This window comes from Balaenoptera borealis (assembly GCF_965194805.1).
Source record: "Balaenoptera borealis genome assembly, chromosome: 11".
NCBI lineage: Eukaryota > Metazoa > Chordata > Mammalia > Artiodactyla > Balaenopteridae > Balaenoptera > Balaenoptera borealis.
The window spans coordinates 74,052,564-74,074,354 of NC_138868.1; the positions used below are offsets into that span (position 1 = coordinate 74,052,564).

Here is a 21,791-nt window from a genome sequence, read left to right on the forward strand (position 1 = left end):
GCCCTTTGAGACTTTCGCTCAAGATAAAGTTCTACTTAATCTATGCAAATAGTGATAGCACTTTCTAGAAAGAGTTCTGAAGTCAGTCACACACACAAACCTCAGTGGCAGCACAAAAACATCCTTTGTTGCCGGACGTGAGAAAAACACACTCGCTTCTAAAAAAAGCCTAGGAAGGAAGTGGAAGAACCTCGGGGGCGAGTGGGAGTGTGAAAGGAATGCTGGAGCTCTTCCTTTTTTTTTTTTTTTTTTTTTTTTAAAACATGTAAGCTTGCTGTGGTCCTCAGTAGTAGGGCAGTAGTTCAAGAAAGCAAAGTAAAATCTTTGTGGTATTTTTTTCCTATTTCACTATCAGCCAAATAGATTTGAAAATCCTGATCAAAGTAGGTTGATATTCTGGCATTAAATTGCCCCAGGGTTAAAAATTAAAAAAAAAAAAAAATCAAAGGAAGTCAAACACCTGCATTTGATTCTAACTTCACACATCTCAAAACAACTTAGATTGCCAAAAAAGTATTAAAAGAAAAGTTATCCGAGAGCAAACACAGGTAAGCAAAGCATTGTGCTGAAAGTCTGCAATGTCACACAACAGGTTGTATCCGTTAGAGGAGAAACTGAAGCCTCTTTTGAAAACACAAATATGATCATGCCTCCTCCCGGCTTAAAATCCTTTGGTACCTTCTCATTGTGCTAAGAATCAACACAAAATGATCAATATGGCTTACAAAGCTCTTCATGACCTGATTGCTGCATATCTGTCAAGCATATCATCAGAGCTCACATCAGTTGCATGCTTATTATGTACCGAGCACAAACATTCTTTCAATTAACCCCAGAACAACCCTTTTAGGTGGACACTCTTATTGTCCCCAGTTTTCAGATGAGGAACTGAAGAAGTTGAGTTACTTGCCAAAGATCATAAAGCTGGAGAGTGCTTATGTCAGACACTGTTTACTGAGGAAACCAATACACATTCCCAATCCGTCCTCACTGGGCTGCCTCCATGCTCACAGCCGGTAAATCTACATTCTAACTTTCCCTGCTTTCCTTACTATCTGGGTTGTGTTCTGGCCAATGACATGTAGGCAGAAGTCCACCAGAGGATTTCTGAGAAACTTATAACTTTGCAGATAAAAGAACCTGGCATTGCACACCTTTCCCCTCCCTCTCGCCTCCAGTGGGGCCATCATGCCCAGGGCCACTTCCAACTCAGAAATGACAAAGTGACAGCTAAGGATGCCTGTGATGAATGCATAAGTCTTGCACCAACCAACCCTGAACTGCCTGTTTTCACCCTTTCTGTTTTGTGGGGACAATATATTTATATTGTACTTTATATATTAACTCTATTAGGCAGGCTTTCTGTTATTTGGAGCCAAAAGTACTCCTAACGGATAGATCCGTGAGACCAGGATTCTAACTCAGGAAATCTGATTCCAGAGCCTCTGAGCTTAATCCTATTCCTCCCTATTTCACTCTCCCTTTTGCTCTCTTCCCTATGGCCACGCCACCTCTATGTTCCTCAAAACTACCATGTTTCTTCCTGCCCCCAAACCTTTACTCTTCCCTCTACCTGGAGGAATCTCCTACTTACCCTTCAGAGCTCAGTTTAAATATCACCTCCTCAGGGAAGCCTTTCCTGATCTTCTAACATCTTCCAGACAAACTCAGTTCCCCCCCTATTTGCTCACAGAAACCTATATTTGCCCTCTGTAGCCCTAATCACAATTACGAACAAACAAGCATTTAATACTCATCTTCCCATGCTACTTGGTAAACTCATGAGGTAAGGAACTGTGTTCTGCTTGGACATAGTAGGCAGTCAATACGTATTTATTGAATGAATGAATAAATATCAGCCTTCCTCACCCTAAGTTAATTCTTGAGCTAGACAGATGGAGACAGGAAGTCACACCTTACACATCTGAAACCACAGGCTGGAATACATCTTGTTTGACTCTATTATCTGCCGTAAATCTCTCAACAGAAAGGAAGGAGGGAAACTGAGCTGCAGAGGCTGAGTGTGAAGACATAGGAGAAAGACATAGTAAGAAAGAAAGGAAGAAAGAAAGAAAGGAGAAAGACATAGTAAGAAAGAAAGGAGTACTTCCGGTCCCAAGATAGTGGCAATCCCAGAAATAGAAAAGTACTCCAAGAAGAAAACAGTGAGTGGCAGGATGGCGACTGCAAATGAAAGCAGGGATGCCCTTGTAAAGACACAATTTTTAGGAGGCCAAATATAGGCACAATATAGTATTTTCTGTGATCTCAAGTTTTGCATTCGACATTTTGGGAGGCTTTTCTGTGGGAAAACATTTCCAACTTCATAGGGGAGTTGTAGGAAAATGTTTCAATTTATATAAACTTGTTTTATTACCAAATTTCCTGTAGCCCATCTATTCCGTAAGCAAGAGATAACTGGTTTGCATCATCGTTTTAAAACCACAGCTCTTTGGGTATTAGACCACTCCCTCGTCACCCTGAAATTGACCTTTTTATACCCCTTTCTCCTCCATTAGACTATAAATTCTTGAAGGTAGGAATCTTGTGACTTATTTAATTTTGGATTTTCAACACGGAGCACAGTGCCAGCACAGAATACGAACTCACTCTATCTTGCTATAATGAATAAACAAAAGGCACAGGCATGTCAGGCATTTAGTAAATACATGTCAAATTGAATCTTTGATACATGACTTGGAATTGTTTCCCTTTCAAGGTATTTGTTCAGTGAGCATAACTACAGAGTCCACAGTCCAACGAAGTCTTCGTTATAGAGAAAAACTAGAAAGGAGTCTTTGCATTTTCAAGACAATATGAATTGAAATGGCAACCTTCTTTTTATCATGTGCACACTTCAAGTGCAAAAACAACTCAAAACTTGTGATTAAAAACAAACAAAATCTACAAAATTTCTCTGCTCACCAATCCTGACCATTCTCTGTATTTTCTCTTAACTCTGTATCCTAAGGGTGATGGGAAAAGGACAATGCAAGGTAAAAAGAGATGGAGAGGGCTTCCCTGGTGACGCAGTGGTTGAGAATCTGCCTGCCAATGCAGGGGACACGGGTTCGAGCGCTGGTCTGGGAGGATCCCACATGCTGCGGAGCAACTGGGCCCGTGAGCCACAACTACTGAGCCTGCGCGTCTGGAGCCTGTGTTCCGCAACAAGAGAGGCCGTGGTAGTGAGAGGCCCGCGCACCGCGATGAAGAGTGGCCCCCGCTCGCCACAACTAGAGAAAGCCCTTGCACAGAAACGAAGACCCAACACAGCCAAAAATAAATAAATAAATTTATTTAAAAAAAAAAAAGAGAGATGGAGAAACAGATGGAATAGGAAAGATAGCCAGTAACAGAAAAGAAAGAATGCATTGGGATGAGGAGCAAAGGGGACAGTGAAGGGAGGGTGAGGATTGGAATAACAACAGAAAATGCCAAGAATGGAAGTCAATTCCTTCTCATTTTCTCCGCTCTCTGATAAAAGTGCCTGCAGGTCCTAATTTTATGGCCTGCTCAAATGTCACAACTTCTTTTAAAAGAAATTAATTTAGAGCTAAATGCCTTTGATTTTTACAACCAACATGCTTGTGGCTTTTGACCTCTTTTGGTCCTGTTCGTTAAAACCATCAACCAAGTCTAGAGGTACAGCAGTAGAACACCCTTAGTAGATGATGAATACAATCTATTTTCCCATCTACAGAAAGTGAAACTTCTCTAGTGTACATCATAACCTGCCTGTGTCATAAATATCCTGTGTTTTCGTTTGCGTAGCGTACTAAATACATGTTGACACTAACTCAGTTACCTGAGTGGCCTGTAGAAATGTGCATGGAACTGGGTCCTGATACGGGATAAAACTATGACAAAAAACATACCGGTAGCAAGAAAAAAAAAGTTTGCTCCAAATATGTGAATTATTATTTTCTAGTGTCTTAAAAAAGAATGAAACTGAAAGAGGCAGCTTGAAGAAGCTTACACGTGTTTAAAACCCACATCCTGTTGTTATACACCGCACTGGCACAGAGGAGCTGGGAGGTGAACGGTCTCATTAGGGTTCCATTGGCTCTGATTTGCAGAAGCCTCCTCCAAAGAGGGAAGTCATATCCACACTCACCCCCCTCCACATGGCTGGGCAATGGCCCAGGCACCACCACTGAAGAGCATCATTTACTGAGTAAACATCTAAGCCCAAGAATACAGTGGTCTAACTCAGTGAGGTTAGACCTTAAGTTTAAAAAATTCTCCATGCTTCATTCCAGCCGCTATCAGCAGATTTCAAATCACCCTTGAGCAGAGAGGCCCACCAGCCTAAGGCCTGAAAGACATTATAACAATAACGAGAGAGGACTAATGGGAGTCAGCCGGTGAGAATAAGAGCAACATGGTGTACCCGGACTTTTGTTCCTTTTTATTTATTTATTTGGTTGAAATGCATGTGTTTTTGCTTCAGGCAGATGTTGGTATCCTAGCCCTTTGTACAGGAAGCTGTAGAAGGAGGGGAGGATGATTGGTAGGAAACGGGAGGAGGACTTGCTGGGTGGGAGCAGAGAATATGTTATAGGCCAAATGACATTTTTTTGTTGGCCCAATGATTAAAAAAAACACAAAACTAGTTGTAACTCTGTTCAGAACCCTTTCAAAAGGGTGAAAACCATCCTAACAACTGTACGGTCCAAATAATTGCAGATTGTTGTTTTAAACTTTGAAATGGTTGTATCTTAAAGTTCCTCCTTTACATTATTCTATTTAACAACCACAGACTCTTCCTAGGCTACCGCATGTCTTTTTAATTTTCTAAGAGGCCAGCCCCCTTCAAGATGTTCCACCAACTGGGCCCTGTTTTCCTCAGATGTTTCTTCTTTTCCTTCTTCTGAAAAGCATGTGTTGATAGACTACAGGGACTTGATTAAGATTTATTTTTTAGACAGTGTTTTCCCCTTGCAACTGTGAGTCGACTTCACTCGGATGGGAAACCAGGGCAAATGGTTCTAATGCACTTTGCTCCAACGCTTCCATCTCAGAAACCCTTTAAAATGAAAACTGTAGAGAGTGAAATGAAAAATTTGTCTGCACCTGGAAGCATTTACACACAGAGGTGTCCTTAGCTTCAGTTGTTTGTCTAGAATTTCCATTTCGGAACCGACTTGGCTTTCTCCTGTGGGGATGCCGAAAACAACTATTTTTGCAAAATCCATTTTTTTTTCAATAATCCAGAGGCTCCTTCAAGCTTAATCAGGCTAGAAAGGCTAACCATGACTCATAAGATTCCCCCGACACACACACAAAAGTCAGAAGTCAAAAAGAGAGCCAATCTCTGAAGCCCAGGGCAACCACCAGCTTAACTGACAAGTCAGCATATTGTCATCAAACCAGTTTCCTGCTTGGAAGACCTTGACTTCACTTAGTAAAGGTGTCAGCACCTCTTTTCCCGAACAATCTCAGCATGAATGACAGGCCTGAGTCCAACAGAAGGTGTCTTTAATCTTTTTATGGTTCAATATAAAGGTTACCTGAAGAAAAGCCTTAGGATACGCTTTCAAGATACTAACTTCTGATTTTTTTTTTTTTTTTAACATCAGTGTGTCATGTTTGGATTCAATCATTCTTTTAAAGAAGCAGGGACGAAGGTCTGCTGGACATCCACAGAGAAAGCTTATTCAACAAAACTTCCTATAGTCTAGGGACACCTGTGCACATTCCTAAAGGCTTGTCAATCAAAGGACTCTTCTGAAATACAGGTTCTGACTGACTGTGGGTATATGGTCACTCTGTGTGGTGTGTGTGTGTGTGTGTGTAGGGGGCAAAGTAGCTGAGTCTAGAAGGATGGTGGTACAGGAGGAGGAGCAAGAAGAGAGAACGTCTCAAACTGGAGGTGCTGCATGAGACCCAGTCAGTTACACAGCTGATGCTGGAATAATAGGATTTTCTTCACGAACCAAGAGAGTGGCAGACACTCTGTCACACCACACCCCATTCTCAACCCTCTTCTCCCTTGCCCATCCCTTCATCCTATTTTGAATGCCAATGTGATACCTGGAGTTTGAGACTATGAGAGAAAGGAGAAGAGCGTCACAGAGATACTGACCCTGAGCTTGATATTACTGAGCTACTAAACTAATACCAGCGATGACCTATCTCCAGAAATATGGTAATGTGAGAAGAAAAATCTCTATTTGTTTTAAACACTGTCAATCAGGGTTTGGTTATTTGTAACCTGCTCCCCCCTCCCCCCAGAAAAGTCCTAGTTGATTTGGCAGGGGCGGCAGACCAAATAAGAAGCTATCTATTCTTAGAAAGCTTTGTGGGGAGAGGGCAGTTTTGAAAAATCCAAGCAAAGCTTAATAGTCTTTAGAAGGTAAAACCAATTTACCGTATCCTGGAGCCTCATAATTTGCTTCAAACTTTTATGTCTGCAACAACTTAGCATCATTAAGCCATCCCCTAGTTCATGACATTTATTTAGAGGAGGGACACGACATATCCTATAGTCGTCCCTATGCAATTGCTTTTGTTGACTCTTTGTATATATTTTTGCCCAAGTCTCTGATCTCATTTTTCTGTATAAGTCAAAGGTATCAGCTAATGGGATGCTTGGTTTACCCTCAGTCCTTTTTATAATACTGGACCATTTTCAGAAAATTTTAAGAGAGATGCAACATAAGGAATGGAAAGAGCAAAATAATCCTACATGGTCATTAGTGAGCTACATGACACTGTGCAAGTTACTTCAACTCCCTGAGCCTCGTATGGCTCATTTATAAAATGAAGAGTTGAATTAGGTCATTCTTTCAGCTTTATGTTCTAAAAAGTTTGATTATAAGCAACCAAGTTGTGTAATCACAGACATTTTTATAAGTCTTTTTTCACCAACATGGAGTAAATCATATTTCCAGTACATCACCATGAACAAAAATTTAAATTTTAAAATTTATATGTGATAGGGACAGAGTTCATAAAAATCAATGGCATTCTCTGACTCAAAGAGCCATTTCCCTCCTGGTTCATGATACTCTATGTTAGTGTTTTCAAAAGGCGGTCTTTAGTCCTTGCATCTGGGTCTCACCCAAGGTGAACTGAACCAGCATACCCGGGGATGGCACCCAGAAATCTTCACCGTTCACCAGCATCCGGGGATATTCTGACCTGCACCAAAATTTGAGCACCACCAATCAGACATGTGTCACTAAAAGTATGAAATTGAGACTTAACTAGATTAAAATTATATAGAGGGTGTGCTGATCAAACAAAGAGCTCAGTCACAAATTCAGTTCTTTACTTTTCTAAAGGTGCTGACCAAAGGTAATTTACAGTGTTCTCAGAGATAAGATTAAATTTAACCCTCAATGAGCATTCTCTATTACATACATAGAATTCACAGAAATCAACGTGAAAAAACATCCCCCAGAAAAAAAACAAAAAAACAAAAAAACAACCTCCCCCAGGATTCTGATTCCTGCTCATTTTGCTTCCTCTTGTTTTTCCCTTCCAGTTATCATTTCCGTATGTTTTTAAAATTTAATCCATTTTTTAAAATCCTTGTTTTAATGTTCTATTTCATCTGCCACCCAAGAAATGGCAAGTTTTTAGATCAACTGGTTGCAAGTGCCGTATTTTTATGGTTTACTATAATTTCACCTTTGTGCACTTCCTGACTTCTTTTCAATCCTATCATCCATTAATAAACCAAAGAATTTGCATTTACTTTGCATCTATGTGTTTATAGATCTCTATATGGCTAGGTATGACTAATCATTACATTGTTGTCTAGTAGTAAACTGCTTCCCCATGAGCTAAATGTTTAAAAATTCCTACTCTAGTTTATGCATTTGATTGGGTTGAATATATCATGGTATTATCATATCTACATAAACAATTTATTTCTCAAGAGTACTTTATTCACCCTAAGATCAGTGGTACTATCACTTCTTCAACCAACTGTGATTTATTCAGTTTTTCTTTTACTACAAATCAGTAAAAATAAAATGTTCTCTAAAATGCCATGTTTAATTCAGGTATGTTTTGAATATACATTTTATTTATGTTTTTAATATATGTCAGGTATGTTTTGAATATATGTTTTATTTCCCATGGCTGCTAAAAGTAGGAACTAGATCTGTAAGAGAACAGCAACCATTTGCTAATGTTTCAAAGCCAAAAAGGCCATTTGAAAGGCAAGATAAAACAAATCAAAACAAACACACTGAATCAAAAAAAGGTTGAAGCCCTTATAATTACAACAATTTAACAGCAATATTAGTCATTGTTATTTCATCACAGTAATATGTTCAGCATTTCTAAAATGTTTCTCAATCAAAAAATGCGCGTGTATCTTGCAAAGAAAATCAAACTATTAGTGAATCATACAGAGCACCTTAAAAGGAAGTCTGATGTCCATGGTGAAGATGAGGACCGCAGAGGCAGATGACCCCACACTGTGACCTGCATTCACCCCAAGGGAGAGCTAAGATGGCCCTGAAAGAGGGGAAAAGTAGAGTGGGGTCCTGACAGTTTACACACCCCTAAGCAGAGGAAGAACTCCTTCAGTCTGTACTTTGCCTCTGCAGGTAACTGGGGAGGCTGGTGTGGCCACAAGAACACTTTGAATAGTCAAAGTGGTTGGTCTCATTAAAAGGGTACCCAAAAGAGGGGGGATAAATTAGGAGTTTGGGATTAACATAAACACACAACCATATATAAAATAGATAACCAACAAGGACCTACTGTATAGCACAGGGAAATACACTCAATATTTTGTAATAACCTCTAAGGGAAAAGAATCTGAAAAAAAAGAAAAAAGTATAATTGAATCACTCACTTTGCTGGACACCTGAAACTAACACAACATTGTAAATCAACTATACTCCAATAAAAAAATAATAGATAAAAATAAATAAAAATAAAAAGGCACCCAACTTTGAGTCAAGAGACCTGACTGTATGTTCCGCGATCCTCGTTTCTTAGTGGTGTAACCTTGAGCCTGCTGCAATCTCCCTGAGCTTGTTTATGCCCTCATAAAAGATCTGTAACAGCGTGCTAACATTCCTCCTTCTTGGGGCTTTTGTGAGGAAAAATTGAGATAATGTATGGAAATCCCTGTGAAATAAATGTTGGTTACAAATATAATTCACATAAGAGCCAGATCACTTCCCTGGAGCCTATAACCTGAGCTGTGGCCACATGTGCCCGAGGGTCTCCTGCCTGGGCTGTCTTCCTACATTTGCCCACATTTGACTCAGCAACTATTCATTCCCATGGAAACCAGCTGGGTTTGTAAAGCCCCCTCACACACCAGGGTGTTGCGGAATTGGTTACAAGGTGTGGACCCCACCAGTTCATGTCTTCTATGACCAAGACCCCCTACTCAGTTAAGTATCTGGAAACTCTGACTCCTGCATGCTGCGGGAGAAAAAATGATCTCCAAACCAATATCTACCTCTGGCAGGAATGTGCATTGGAACAGACCAAGGCAAAAATAAGTCATTTGAACACAGTATGCAACAGTGTATACAAATATGCTTTATGGCTGAACTTGAGTTCTTTCTGATTGTTAACATGTCCCGTTCTTTTGTGCCTCCCATACAAAAATGTGTTCTATTAGGAGTAGGTTCTTTCCTGACTCTCTTAGTCACACTGGGCGAGCCGTTTTAATTTCCCTCAGCTTTATTCTATCCATTTTGGAATCTCTCCTCATTGACTCTACCTTACTGAAGCTTCAAGCTGTATCTTTTAAGCTAATAAAAGAGGGTCTGCAAATGAAGCATTAGAAATTGTACTCGATGCTGTAATAAAGAGTTGTGATACTAGACCAGTTCTCAAGACGCTTCTGAAACGAAAAGATTGAAAGTAGTACAAATCATTGACATATTTAATATGCTAAGTATGCCTTTCTTCAGCCATAAACATAGACCCTTCCGTCAGGAGAGGAGTTCTGAATGGCAAGACCCTCTCTGACTTTCAAAAAGTTAGCAGATGGCCAGGACTTAACCATACCGAGGCTATAACACTAACCTAAGGAATTCAAATTGCTGTGTACAAAAACCATATTATTTACTCTTTAGGGCACAAAACAAATAGTGTCAGCTGACTTTCCTTAGGATCTTGGTAGAGACCACCACAGAGGAGGACAGGCTCCTGAAGAGGCCAGGAAATCGCCAGACCAACACACTCAGTACAAAGCATCTTAGTCCATACGATTGGATGGAAAAGTGAGGGCCCTTTCCTGGCCTCAGTGCTTGGAAGAAGAGGGGAGAGTTGAGAGCAGCAGAAAATGTGATGGAAAAACAACAGAGATATTTTCCCCATGAGTTACTCCTGCAACTGGTGTAATCTTTGAAGGGAATAACTGGAATATGGCTCCTGATGTAACTGCACTGCACTGAAGTCTGCATCGTGGAAATCCTGCTCAAACGAAAAAGGAGCTGATGACTCATCAGTGAAGACGGTGGCCCTCCTGTGTCAGTCCTGAGCTGGACTTTAAGAGGATGACAGTCTTTCAAAACCAATATTCTGGTGTCATTCTGAGCTTCACCGGTGAAGTGAAATTGACCACATATCTTTCTAATGAATTGTATCTCAAAACAGTCTACAAGTTTCAAATGCAGACTTGACTTCCAGGATAGAAGCTAAAAGCTGATTGATATGTTGATACCTAGGTGCTGACAGTCAGGATGCACTCAGCATCCTGTGCTGTGACAGGCCTTCCCTCTTCTGTGGCTGGGTGTGTTCCAAGGACACACTTGAATAATTATCATACTCGTGGAGGTATGTCATAGTGGGGCCCCTCTGTGACGGAATATTCAAGGCATATAAATTCAGAAATATCGGAGGCTTACAAAACCATAACCTTATGGAAAAGTAAATCTTCCACTGAGCACATCACATATTCTTTCACATAGAGTAGGTCCACAGGTAATTTTTAAGAGAATGAAAGAAGAATGGCCATGCAGCTTTGTGAGGAAGGGGATAGCATGCACAATCTGTATATGTGCAAAACCTAGGAGAAAAAGGCAGAAGATTTCCTTGCAGGTATAAGCAAATTTATCAGCTACTTGGACTCTGATGGAAAATACATAGTATTTAAAGAAAAGGGTGAAAAGCAATAATGGAGTCAGTGCCGAGCTGATGGCTGAAGTACAGAAAAGCATTCTAATGGAGAATGAGCTGTTTTCAATAAGCCCTAAGACAGTAGAAAAATTATGTCTCCATTAAATGAAATTCCTGTCCCACATATTAAGATGGTGGCACACGGAGACAAAGGAGAGGAGATATATGATTATAGGCGCTTAATTCAGCCGACACAAATGCTGCATATCCATTTCAACACAATGTGGAACTGCTCAGTTTCTAACCAGGGGAAAAAGAAAAAAAAGACATCAGGGGAAAACAACAACAACAAAAAACCTTCCCTACAGTTCCCCCAAGGCAACCAGAAAGCAAAACTTAACTAAACAACTGAAATGTAATTACCTATTGCTGACCACACATGGTGCTGATTTGTGCTTCCCATTCTAGGTGCATTATTAACTGCCCTGTGCTGCCCACAGTAGAAGGAAAGCTCTGGATTGGGGTAACATTGGCAGGCAGGGAAATACAGGAAAGCACTACTGGTTCTGCCCTCCCTGCAGGGGTTCAATTCCTCCAGGGGCTGGTTTCAGCTGATTGCACTCCAGGCTGGGATTGTGAGTTGAGTCTATTGACGGAAGGGCTGTCCCTCAAGTATGGTGGGAGGTACCCCCGCTAGTGCAACAGCCAAAATGGGGGCTTTTTACACTTCTTAGGCCCTGACTGTGCCTGCTCATTCAGCCCGTTTGTTATTTTTATGCGCTGTTTGGAAAAACTCAGCAGTTTCTCCTATAGGAAGAGGCATCAACATATGGCCCCTGTTGAAACCATGTGACATGTGATTTCAGTGTGACCCTGGAAACGTGGAGATGGCTTTCTCTTCCTGACAGGCACATACCTCTAGAACCAGGACGATGTTACCTCTGCTCTCTAGGATTTTAGTTTATTATGAAGGTTCTGTTATGATGGTATTCGGCTATCTTTATCTAATCGTCTGAAATTTCCCCTTCAACCAGAACATAATTAAGCATGCATCTTAAAAAGTAGGTAAATATATTTTCTTCCTTGTAGCTGGCCAGAAACAAACATTTGAAAAGTAAAAAAATCTGACTTTGGAGGAAAATAAGTATATAATTCAAGCAAATGCTGGACTGCTTGAATGAATACATATGTGGATTGGGCTAAATCTCTGAAAACTCAGATACATCCTAAGTTATAAATCAATACAATGTCGGCATTCTAATCCACCTCATTCATGTACCATGTTAGTGACCGGGCCCTTATTTATTTATTTATTTATGTATGTATGTATTTATGACCGCACCACGTAGCATGCGGGATCTCAGTTCCCCAACCAGGGATTGAACCTGTGCCCCCTGCAGTAGAAAGCACGGACTCTTAACCACTAGACCAGCAGGGAAGTCCCGTGACTTGGCCATTTTTATTGCAGCTGCTACTTAGAGGAATTCAAAGAAGCACCAACTGTTTTCGGAAATGTGAAATCACCTGTTATTGAAGATGATTAAGAAAAATCGTGGGATGAATTCATGGTGGAAATTTTGTATCAGGTGGATTAAAATAGGTTTCCTTTCAGGACTTGTCCAAAGTAAGTATCTACAATTCTGTGGATATGGTGAAATTTCTGTGGCAGCCGGTCACAGGAATCATCATTGCATGCATTTGCTTCAGTTCTCTGGTCGGCCTAAATGGCTGTTGGATGACATACACCTGAGAAGGTATTAAGATGGCTCTTGCTAAAGGGACCAAGGTTACATAGCTCCTTCTGTTTCCTTCTCCTCACTTTGGCATGTCCTGGTAAATATATGCAGCCCATCAAAAAGCGCTTTTTGCTTTATGTTTCCTTGAAATGGGTTCATTTGGCTCCCAATCTGTCCTCTTCCTTCATTTGCCCTGCCTTCCGGTCTCCCTTGGGGGTTCCTCCCTAGCTCCTTGACCCCTAAATGTCGGGAGTCCCAGAGCTCAGCCCACAGACCTCTTATTGAGCCTCATGGCTTTAAATAATGTCTATGATTTAGTCATTGATAACTGTCAAGTTTATACCTCTAACCCAGGCAACTTTTCTGAACTCCAAACTCATATATCCAAATGATATCTCCTCTTAGAGGTCTAAGAGTTAACATGTCCAAAATCAGCTCCTGATGTTTTTCCCCAAAACTCGATCTGTGAAGAAGACAGTCTCCTCCTTCTTAGTCAAGAGCAAATCCATCCTTCTAGTTGCTCCGGTGAGAAAACTTGCCATCGTTGTTGATTCCTCCTTTCCACCTCACATTCAAGCCATTCAGAGCGCAGTCATCACTACCAGATATCCAGAATCCAACAAATCGTACCACTTCTGCTCCTGCTGGTCTGTTCCAAGACACCGTCATTTCTTATTTGGATTAATACGACAGCCTCCTATACAATCTCCATTTTCTGCCCTTTCTCCCTTCTTTTTTTTTTTTTTTTAAACACAACAGCCCAAAACGATCCATTTAAAACCTAGGTCAGATTATGTCACTTCTCTGCTTAAAACTCTCCAAGGAGTCCCATCTCATCTAGAACAAAGGCTAAAGTTCTTACCATGGTCTACAAGGTCCTACGCAATCTGCCTCCCACCTCCTCTCCCAGACTCTAATACCTCTTTGACATCAACTCCATTTCTCTCTCCCTTGCTTATTGCTCCAGCCGTATTGACCAGCTTGTTATTCCTAGAATACGCCAGGGAGGCTCCTGTTTCAGACCCTTTGCTCTTTTAGCTCAGGCTGCCTGATGCTCTTGCATATGCTATGTGCTTGGCACTCTCCTACATCTCCTTCAGGTTCTTGCTCAAATGCCACTGTCTTAGTGAGGCTTCTATGACCTTTCTATTTAAAATCGGCCCCTTTCTTTGCCTTATTTTATTCCACAGCACTTGCTACCATCTAACATTTATTTATTTTACTTTTGTTTATTTTTGGTTTCCCCACTAGTATTTTTCCTTTCATGTAAGCTCCATGAAAGCAGGATTTTTGCTTGTTTGTTTACCGTGTTCCTACTACAGTACCTGGCACATAGCAGGAACTCCATAAATGTTTGTTGAGTTGATTGATAATATGTTAAAAAACCTCTTGGTCCACACACCTAGATCCTACCTTTTTCTTCCATGTTAAAAGCCTTCTGTGATCTTACGAAAGACACCCACCTTACCTGGATTGGAATTTTCAGACATCTTTTAAAACGTAAATGGTCAACTGCCAGAAACTAAAGTTTTTAGAAAACAGACCAGATTATGAGCTCAAAGCAAAAAACAACAACATGTATTTAAATATCTTCCAAGCAAAATCTCAGAAGCAGTCCACCAGATTTAGATATTGTGTGCTTGGCTATGTTGCTTTGCAAAGACTGGAAACATAAGGAAGCTCTAGAAGTCAGCAAACACCAGTATTTGGCCTTAAACTGTTTTAACACACACAAAAATGGCACTGTGCCTTTGGAGACCTGGAATGCAGCATTACAGGTTTTCTCCAAAACAGCTTCATTTACTTAACATTACTCTGACCCTTTAACTTCTAACTTGCTGCACAATTAAGCTATTTAAGCCTTCGACTTAGCTCTCTTTGTGCTACAATCTGGGTCTAAAGTGAAGCAAAAACAACCCTACACCTTACTGTTTTGCTAAAGTTTGTTCTGTCCCATGAAGATGTTTGCATATGCAAATTTTAGCACCACATCTGATTAGCATGCAATTGTATGGCTGAGACTTTTTTTTTTTTTACTCTTTCATTCAGTAAACATTTATTCAGCCCCTACTATGTGTATCAGGCACACAGTCAGGTTTTCCTTGCCTCTTTCAATGCAAAAAGTTTTCACATAGTGCTGATCACAGTAAAGTTTGTTACCATAGAAACAAGAGGAAAGTCACAATCAGAACTGGCATCAAGTTGCACTGAAAGTATGGTACTGTTTTTTGACAACAATGAAAAACAATCTGAATTCTGAACTGTTTATAAACCAAGGCAATAATTTTGTCTCTCTTGCATGGTCTTTCTTATTTTCCCATAAAACTGTAAAGGTTTTGGAAGAATAATTTATTTACCCCCTGAAAAGTTTTTAAAAAAAGTTCAACTTAGATTAAAAGGGACAGAATTTACTGGGTTTCATCAATATTTGACTTGGGAAAAATTACACTAGCCCAAAATAGTAATTTCATGCAAATGAAAGTAATTTACTTTCATATGTTTAAACAAATGGTTGTTAATTTTGGAAAGCTTTTTTTCTTTTTGGTAGCTTTCATCTCTATCCCTTTATTTTATTTATATTTTTCCTTTCTATTGCAAGTTATTCTCCATAGTGCTGAAAGAAAAAAAGAAAAACACACAAGCAAACACTGGACTTACAGTTAAGAAATCTAAGCATGAGTCTGGATTATTCTATGTAATAGCTATGTGGGTTAGGACAAGCTACTTTGTGACTGTGATGCTCAGGTTTCTCATCTGTAAAATGGGGTGATATTCCCCAGAATTATTTTGAGGTTTAAAAAAAATAACTTTTAGGATGGCTGGTAAAAAGTAGAGAGATCTCCAGTCACACTATCAAATTTGTGACTTAAGGCAAGATGCTTGCCTTTCCCAGGCCTTTATTTCTCATATACAAAATGAGGATTAAAAACTACAAAATTCTTAGGACTGTTGTGGAGTTCAAATCCTTAGTTTAAATTATTATAACACATAATTCATGCTCATTATAAGGTAGTATCATTCTGTCGTCCTGTCTCATTTCTTTTACAAATTTTCTTGGTTTATTTATTCTTAGTTCAAAACATTTCTCATTTCTCTTTATGGCCATCTTTACTCACATCTCTCTATCTCTCCTACAGCTTTCTTATTTTTATATTTGTATTTCTCTGATATTAGCCAAAAAAACTTTTAGTTCATTTCTGCTATTTTTACTTTATCCTTTAGGAATCTCATAGTTAGATCTATTGTGAAATTTTTTAAAAACCAGAAATATTAAATTAGGTCACCTATCAATTAAATATATTTCTAAATGAAAAGGGTAGCAGTGTAGAATTGCACTGGAAAAACTAAAACATAATTTGAAACAGAAGCTGCATAGAGCGATATAGCTCATATAACTATATGCTCATAGAACCTGTTCTTTTCTTACAACCTGTTCTTTTCTTACATTTTAAATTTATTTTAAAAAGATATTCTTTTGTAAATATTCAAACAATACTAAAAGGTCTAAAGAGAGAACAAATATCACCTGCATGCAACCACCTAGAGATCATTACGATGAATGTTCTGGGTAACTGCTGTCATTAATCTTATTGTACATACACATTAGACATGTATAGTTTCACATAAATGGGTTCATATTACAAATGTTATTTTGGAGCCTACTTTTTCATGTAATATCTTGTTGAGTTAATTCCACGTTAATATAATGTAAATGTGTCCTAAATTTTAATCGTTACATAATATTCCATCATATAAATGCATCATAATATAGTCAACTCCTTATGAGTGGATATTAAGGTTACTTCCCCTTTTCAGCTATTACAAACAATACTGCAGAGAATAATGTTAATGCCCAGATCCCTTTAGAATAACGGCTAAGAACATAATTGGTGAACTAGTTCTTAAACACATCCTAACTTTTACATTTTCCTCTTTGTCCATAAATCAAGGAATTTTTTTTTTCTTGTTGTAGAATTCAAACCTTGCAACACCTTAAAGTGAAGTTCACTATCAGTGCTGCTGTAAGTACAACTCTCCACACGGGACACTGGAAGAGAACAGAACAACTGCGTTGTGTGACCTATGACTTTTCTCTAATTTAAACATTCCTGCCATATAAATAGTAGCACTTAGACAAAAATGTTTCCTTATGCTATAAATCAATAAAAATATTTCTCTTCCATTTTCACTCATCTCTATGCCTACTTTAACTACCTAATAGGATTGTAATTAGCAGTATCATTAGCTCCTCACTCTGGGCAAGTGCTAAACATTTTAGCCCATAGAAGACCCTATTCACAACCTCCAGAAATTTACATTCCTTCAGAAAGAGAATTTTACAATGACTGGGAAAAGTCTAGCAAGGTGTATATGTTAAGAATTCATAATATTCAAGGCAAGGAGGAGAGCAGGGAAATCACAGTTTTCACTTAGATGCTTTCAAATCTCATGTCCATGGAAATAAGTGCAGAATCTCAAGAAAAAAAAATGAAATAGCAACCAGTCTTCTGGCCCAGTCTCCATTTCTAGAGAAAGCAATAACTGGGGGGGGGGGGGGGTTAATATAGTATAAGAGACTGTTGTTTCATTTTCTTCCTTTAGCCTGATTCATTCTACTCCCTGGAAGGCTGTGCATATTCACTCTGGATCACCGACGATTCTGCACTGTCATGTTATACTCTGGCCGTTCCTCACCCCAAGATGACAGTCTCTTTGCCTACGGGGAGAGGACAGCAAGAACAATTTCTTTCACTTGTCAGTGCCCAGCTTTTTTTTAGCTTAGCCCTAAAATCCAAAACAGCAATGTCACAGAGGGCCACTTTTAAGGAAAGAAACATCCTTGTCTCTCCTTGAACAGAGCACCTCCAAGGCCAAGAGTGATGTGTTAAGGTCATGCCAACCTGTATTGATGCCCATAGTTCCAACCAAAGAAGATTTTATATTTGAGGCGGATTATAAAAACTATCCAATTCAGATAGCTTCTGGGATTCATGTAGTTAAATTTATCCACACATTTAAATATCTATGTCTTTAAAACATCAACCAGGCTGAAGTGGCTTGAGAAACAGCTAACAAAAAGAAGAAGAGGAGAAAAAAAAATACATGGTTATTTCTCTGTTTCCATAATTATTTCTCCCCTTCTCTTCCGTATAAACAGATGATATGGCTTCTCAGGCAAAAAAAAAACAAAAAAGCTTTTAATCCCTGTTCTGTGTAGTACAAACCTAAACAGTACAAACCTAAATCTGGATAGTACTGTGATAAATGTTGTAAGATTCATTCATTCATCCAACTGATATTTATCTAGTGTTTAGCTCATATGAGGAAAGTACTATCTAAAGCAGAGTGCAGGCTTCTGCACACAAAACAGGGTCTATGCTTTGTAAAAACTCACAGTTTGAGAGTTAAACAAGCTGTGTAGATATCTATGATTCAAGGCAATATATTTTGCATGTCACTTCAGTGCCACAAATCAGTATAAAGAAGCAAGGAATCACTCCTGGAGAGCACTGGGGGACAGCATTGTGGAAGACGCACCATTTTCACCTGGCCAGATACTACAGCAAACTCAAGACTGCTATATCTAAAATAATTTTAAATAGAATTAAAGGTATCTTAGCAGAATTAAATCTTTTTTTTTGTAATTTTTAAAATTTTTATTTCTTCTTGAAGTATAGTTGATTTACAATGTTTCAGGTGTACAGCAAAGTGATTCAGATATATATATATATATATATATATATATATACACATACACATATATATTCCTTTTCAGATTCTTTTCCATTATAGGTTAATACATTACTTTTTATTTTATTTTATTTATTTACTTATTTTAAATTATTATTATTATTTTTTTAAACATCTTTATTGGAGTATAACTGCTTTACAATGGTGTGTTAGTTTCTGCTTTATAACAAAGTGAATCAGTTATACATATACATATGTCCCCACATCTCTTCCCTCTTGCATCTCCCTGCCTCCCACCCTCCCTATCCCACCCCTCTAGGTGGTCACAAAGCACCAAGCTGATCTCACTGTGCTATGCGGCTGCTTCCCACTAGCTATCTATTTTAAGTTTGGTAGTGTATATATGTCCATGCCACTCTCTCACTTTGTCCCAGCTTACTCTTCCCCCTCCCCGTATCCTCAAGTCTATTCTCTAGTAGGTCTGTGTCTTTAGTCCCGTCTTGCCCCTAGGTTCTTCATGACCATTTTTTTTTTTAGATTCCATATATATGTGTTAGCATACGGTATTTGTTTTTCCCTTTCTGACTTACTTCACTCTGTATGACAGACTCTAGGTTCATCCACCTCACTACAAATAACTCAATTTCATTTCTTTTTATGGCTGAGTAATATTCCATTGTATATATGTGCCACATCTTCTTTATCCATTCATCTGTCGATGGACACTTAGGTTGCTTCCATGTCCTGGCTATTGTAAATAGAGCTGCAATGAACATTTTGGTACATGACTCTTTTCGAATTATGGTTTTCTCAGGGTATATGCCCAGTAGTGGGATTGCTGGGTCGTATGGTAGTTCTATTTTTAGTTTTTTAAGGAACCTCCATACTGTTCTCCATAGTGGCTGTAACAATTTGCATTCCCACCAACAGTGCAAGAGGGTTCCCTTTTCTCCACACCCTCTCCAGCATTTATTGTTTGTAGATTTTTGGATGATGGCCATTCTGACTGGTGTGAGATGATATCTCATTGTAGTTTTGATATGCATTTCTCTAATGATTAATGATGTTGAGCATTCTTTCATGTGTTTGTTGGCAATCTTTATATCTTCTTTGGAGAAATGTCTATTTAGGTCTTCTGCCCAACTTTGGACTGGGTTGTTTGTTTTTCTGATATTGAGCTGCATGAGCTGCTTGTAAATTTTGGAGATTAATCCTTTGTCAGTTGCTTCATTTGCAAATATTTTCTCCCATTCTGAGGGTTGTCTTTTTGTCTTGTTTATGGTTTCCTTTGCTGTGCAAAAGCTTTTAAGTTTCATTAGGTCCCATTTGTTTATTTTTGTTTTTATTTCCATTTCTCTAGGAGGTGGGTCAAAAAGGATCTTGCTGTGATTTATGTCATAGAGTGTTCTGCCTATGTTTTCCTCTTAAGAGTTTGATAGTGTCTGGCCTTACATTCAGGTCTTTAATCCATTTTGAGTTTATTTTTGTGTATGGTGTTAGGGAGTGTTCTAATTTCATTCTTTTACATGTAGCTGTCCAGTTTTCCCAGCACCACTTATTGAAGAGGCTGTCTTTTCTCCACTGTATATTGTTGCCTCCTTTATCAAAGATAAGGTGACCATATGTGCGTGGGTTTATCTCTGGGCTTTCTCTCCTGTTCCATTGATCTATATTTCTGTTTTTGTGCCAGTACCATTCTGTCTTGATTACTGTAGCTTTGTAGTATAGTCTGAAGTCAGGGAGCCTGACTCCTCCATCTCCGTTTTTCTTTCTCAAGATTGTTTTGGCTACAGAATTAAATCTTTAAGTGCTAATCTGGCATTGTGAAAAAGTTAATGACAAAGTTAACATGTCTGGCACATAACAGGTGCTCTATAAATGCTAATATCCTTCCGTAAGTGTTTTGTTTAATCCCCAGAAGTAGTTCTCAAACTAGGGTGACCACTAGGGTCACCTGCAGGACTTGTTAAAACAGAGTGCTAAACCCCATACCCAGAGTCTCCAATTCAGACAGTCTGGGGTGGGGTCCAATAATTTGCACGTGTAACAAGTTCCCAGGTGATGCTGCTGCTGCTCTTCTGGGGACCACACTTTGAGAAGCACTGCCCTAGGGAATAGCTTAGGTGCTGTGGGAATCTGATTCTGTAATCATGTTTCACGAAAGAAATAGGTTCCATAGGTCCCAGTTTTTAAACTGTGCTTTTCTTTTTAATGTCTTGCTAAAGGAAAGGGGGAAAAAAGTAACACCACTTTATATAGACCTGACCTTTTGGTAAGCCTGGGCAACGACTTCCCATGTGGAGCAAATTAATCTTTCATGCATGCTTTGTGCTCCGGAAAAAGTAAAACAGATTCTGTTCAACATTTACCAAATGCTTCTCCTGTTGCTGGTCACTTTGCTAAGCCCATCAGAACCGGTCTGTGTCTTGAGGAGCTTACAGTGTTGTGAGGTGGACAGCCCCGCAAAACAGTCATTAGAGTTTAATGTGTTAAGTGCAATGATGGGATACATAAAACATTATGATGGATTGAGTATGAGGAGAGGGTGAAAGAGGAGCAAACTCAGGCTGGCAAGTTGGGGAGGTGGTGGATCTTTCCTAACAAGATGACCCATGATTCCCTGAGCAGTGAAGGATGAATAGGAGTTTTTTAAACAGAGACTGGAAGGGCTTTCCAGGAGGAGGGAGCAGCACAGCGGTATCAAATACACTTTGCCTTTCTAGGGAGGCCAACAGTTTTGTTCAGCAATAGCATATCACAAAGGTCTTTGTGTGCTTTGCTAATGAGGTTGAATTCGTGATAAACATAAGAACATTTCAGGAAGCCCACTCTGGCAGCTTCATATTGGAAGGGATTAGCCTGAAAGCAGGGTAACTGCTTGGGATATTTTTGTTGCAGTAAAAGTGAGAAAATGTGAGATCTGGAGCAGCTAACATTGTGGCAGTGGGGATAATGAAGAAGAGAGGATGGGGAAAGATAGTAAAGCAGCAGACAATACAGGAACTGGGTCATTTATAGAAACTGAAAAGTGAGTGAGATGGTATAATCCATGAGAACTCTCATATTTCTGGCTGGGATGAAAGACCATCTAACATAAAGAATACAGAAGAAAGAACAGATTTGGAGGGGAAACTTCAGTTTAGGACATTGAAATTGACATGACCATGTGTCATCCAAGTAGACATGACTATTACACAGTTGAATGTGTGGGCTCGGGCACAGGAGAAAGGTTTTAAAACCCTGGGCTTATCTAAGGTCACCCAGGAGAGGGCAGAGAGTGAGCAGATCTATTGCCAAGTTGGTTATCGATGATATTTTCAT

The 21,791-nt window shown here is 39.3% G+C and overlaps 1 protein-coding gene and 1 long non-coding RNA gene across 3 annotated transcripts in view; one reads left to right on the forward strand and one right to left on the reverse strand.

The window, feature by feature from the left end:
- LOC309604980 overlaps nt 1-3,311 on the forward strand; it is a 164,436-nt gene extending 161,125 nt beyond the window's left edge. The window contains exon 2 of the long non-coding RNA XR_014231196.1: nt 3,187-3,311. This is a non-coding gene — a long non-coding RNA (uncharacterized lncRNA). The remainder of the gene's footprint in view (nt 1-3,186) is intronic.
- The window catches only part of MAML2 (mastermind like transcriptional coactivator 2), a 362,457-nt gene that overhangs the window by 276,532 nt on the left and 64,134 nt on the right, over nt 1-21,791 (reverse strand). The gene's annotated exons all lie outside the window — the stretch shown is intronic.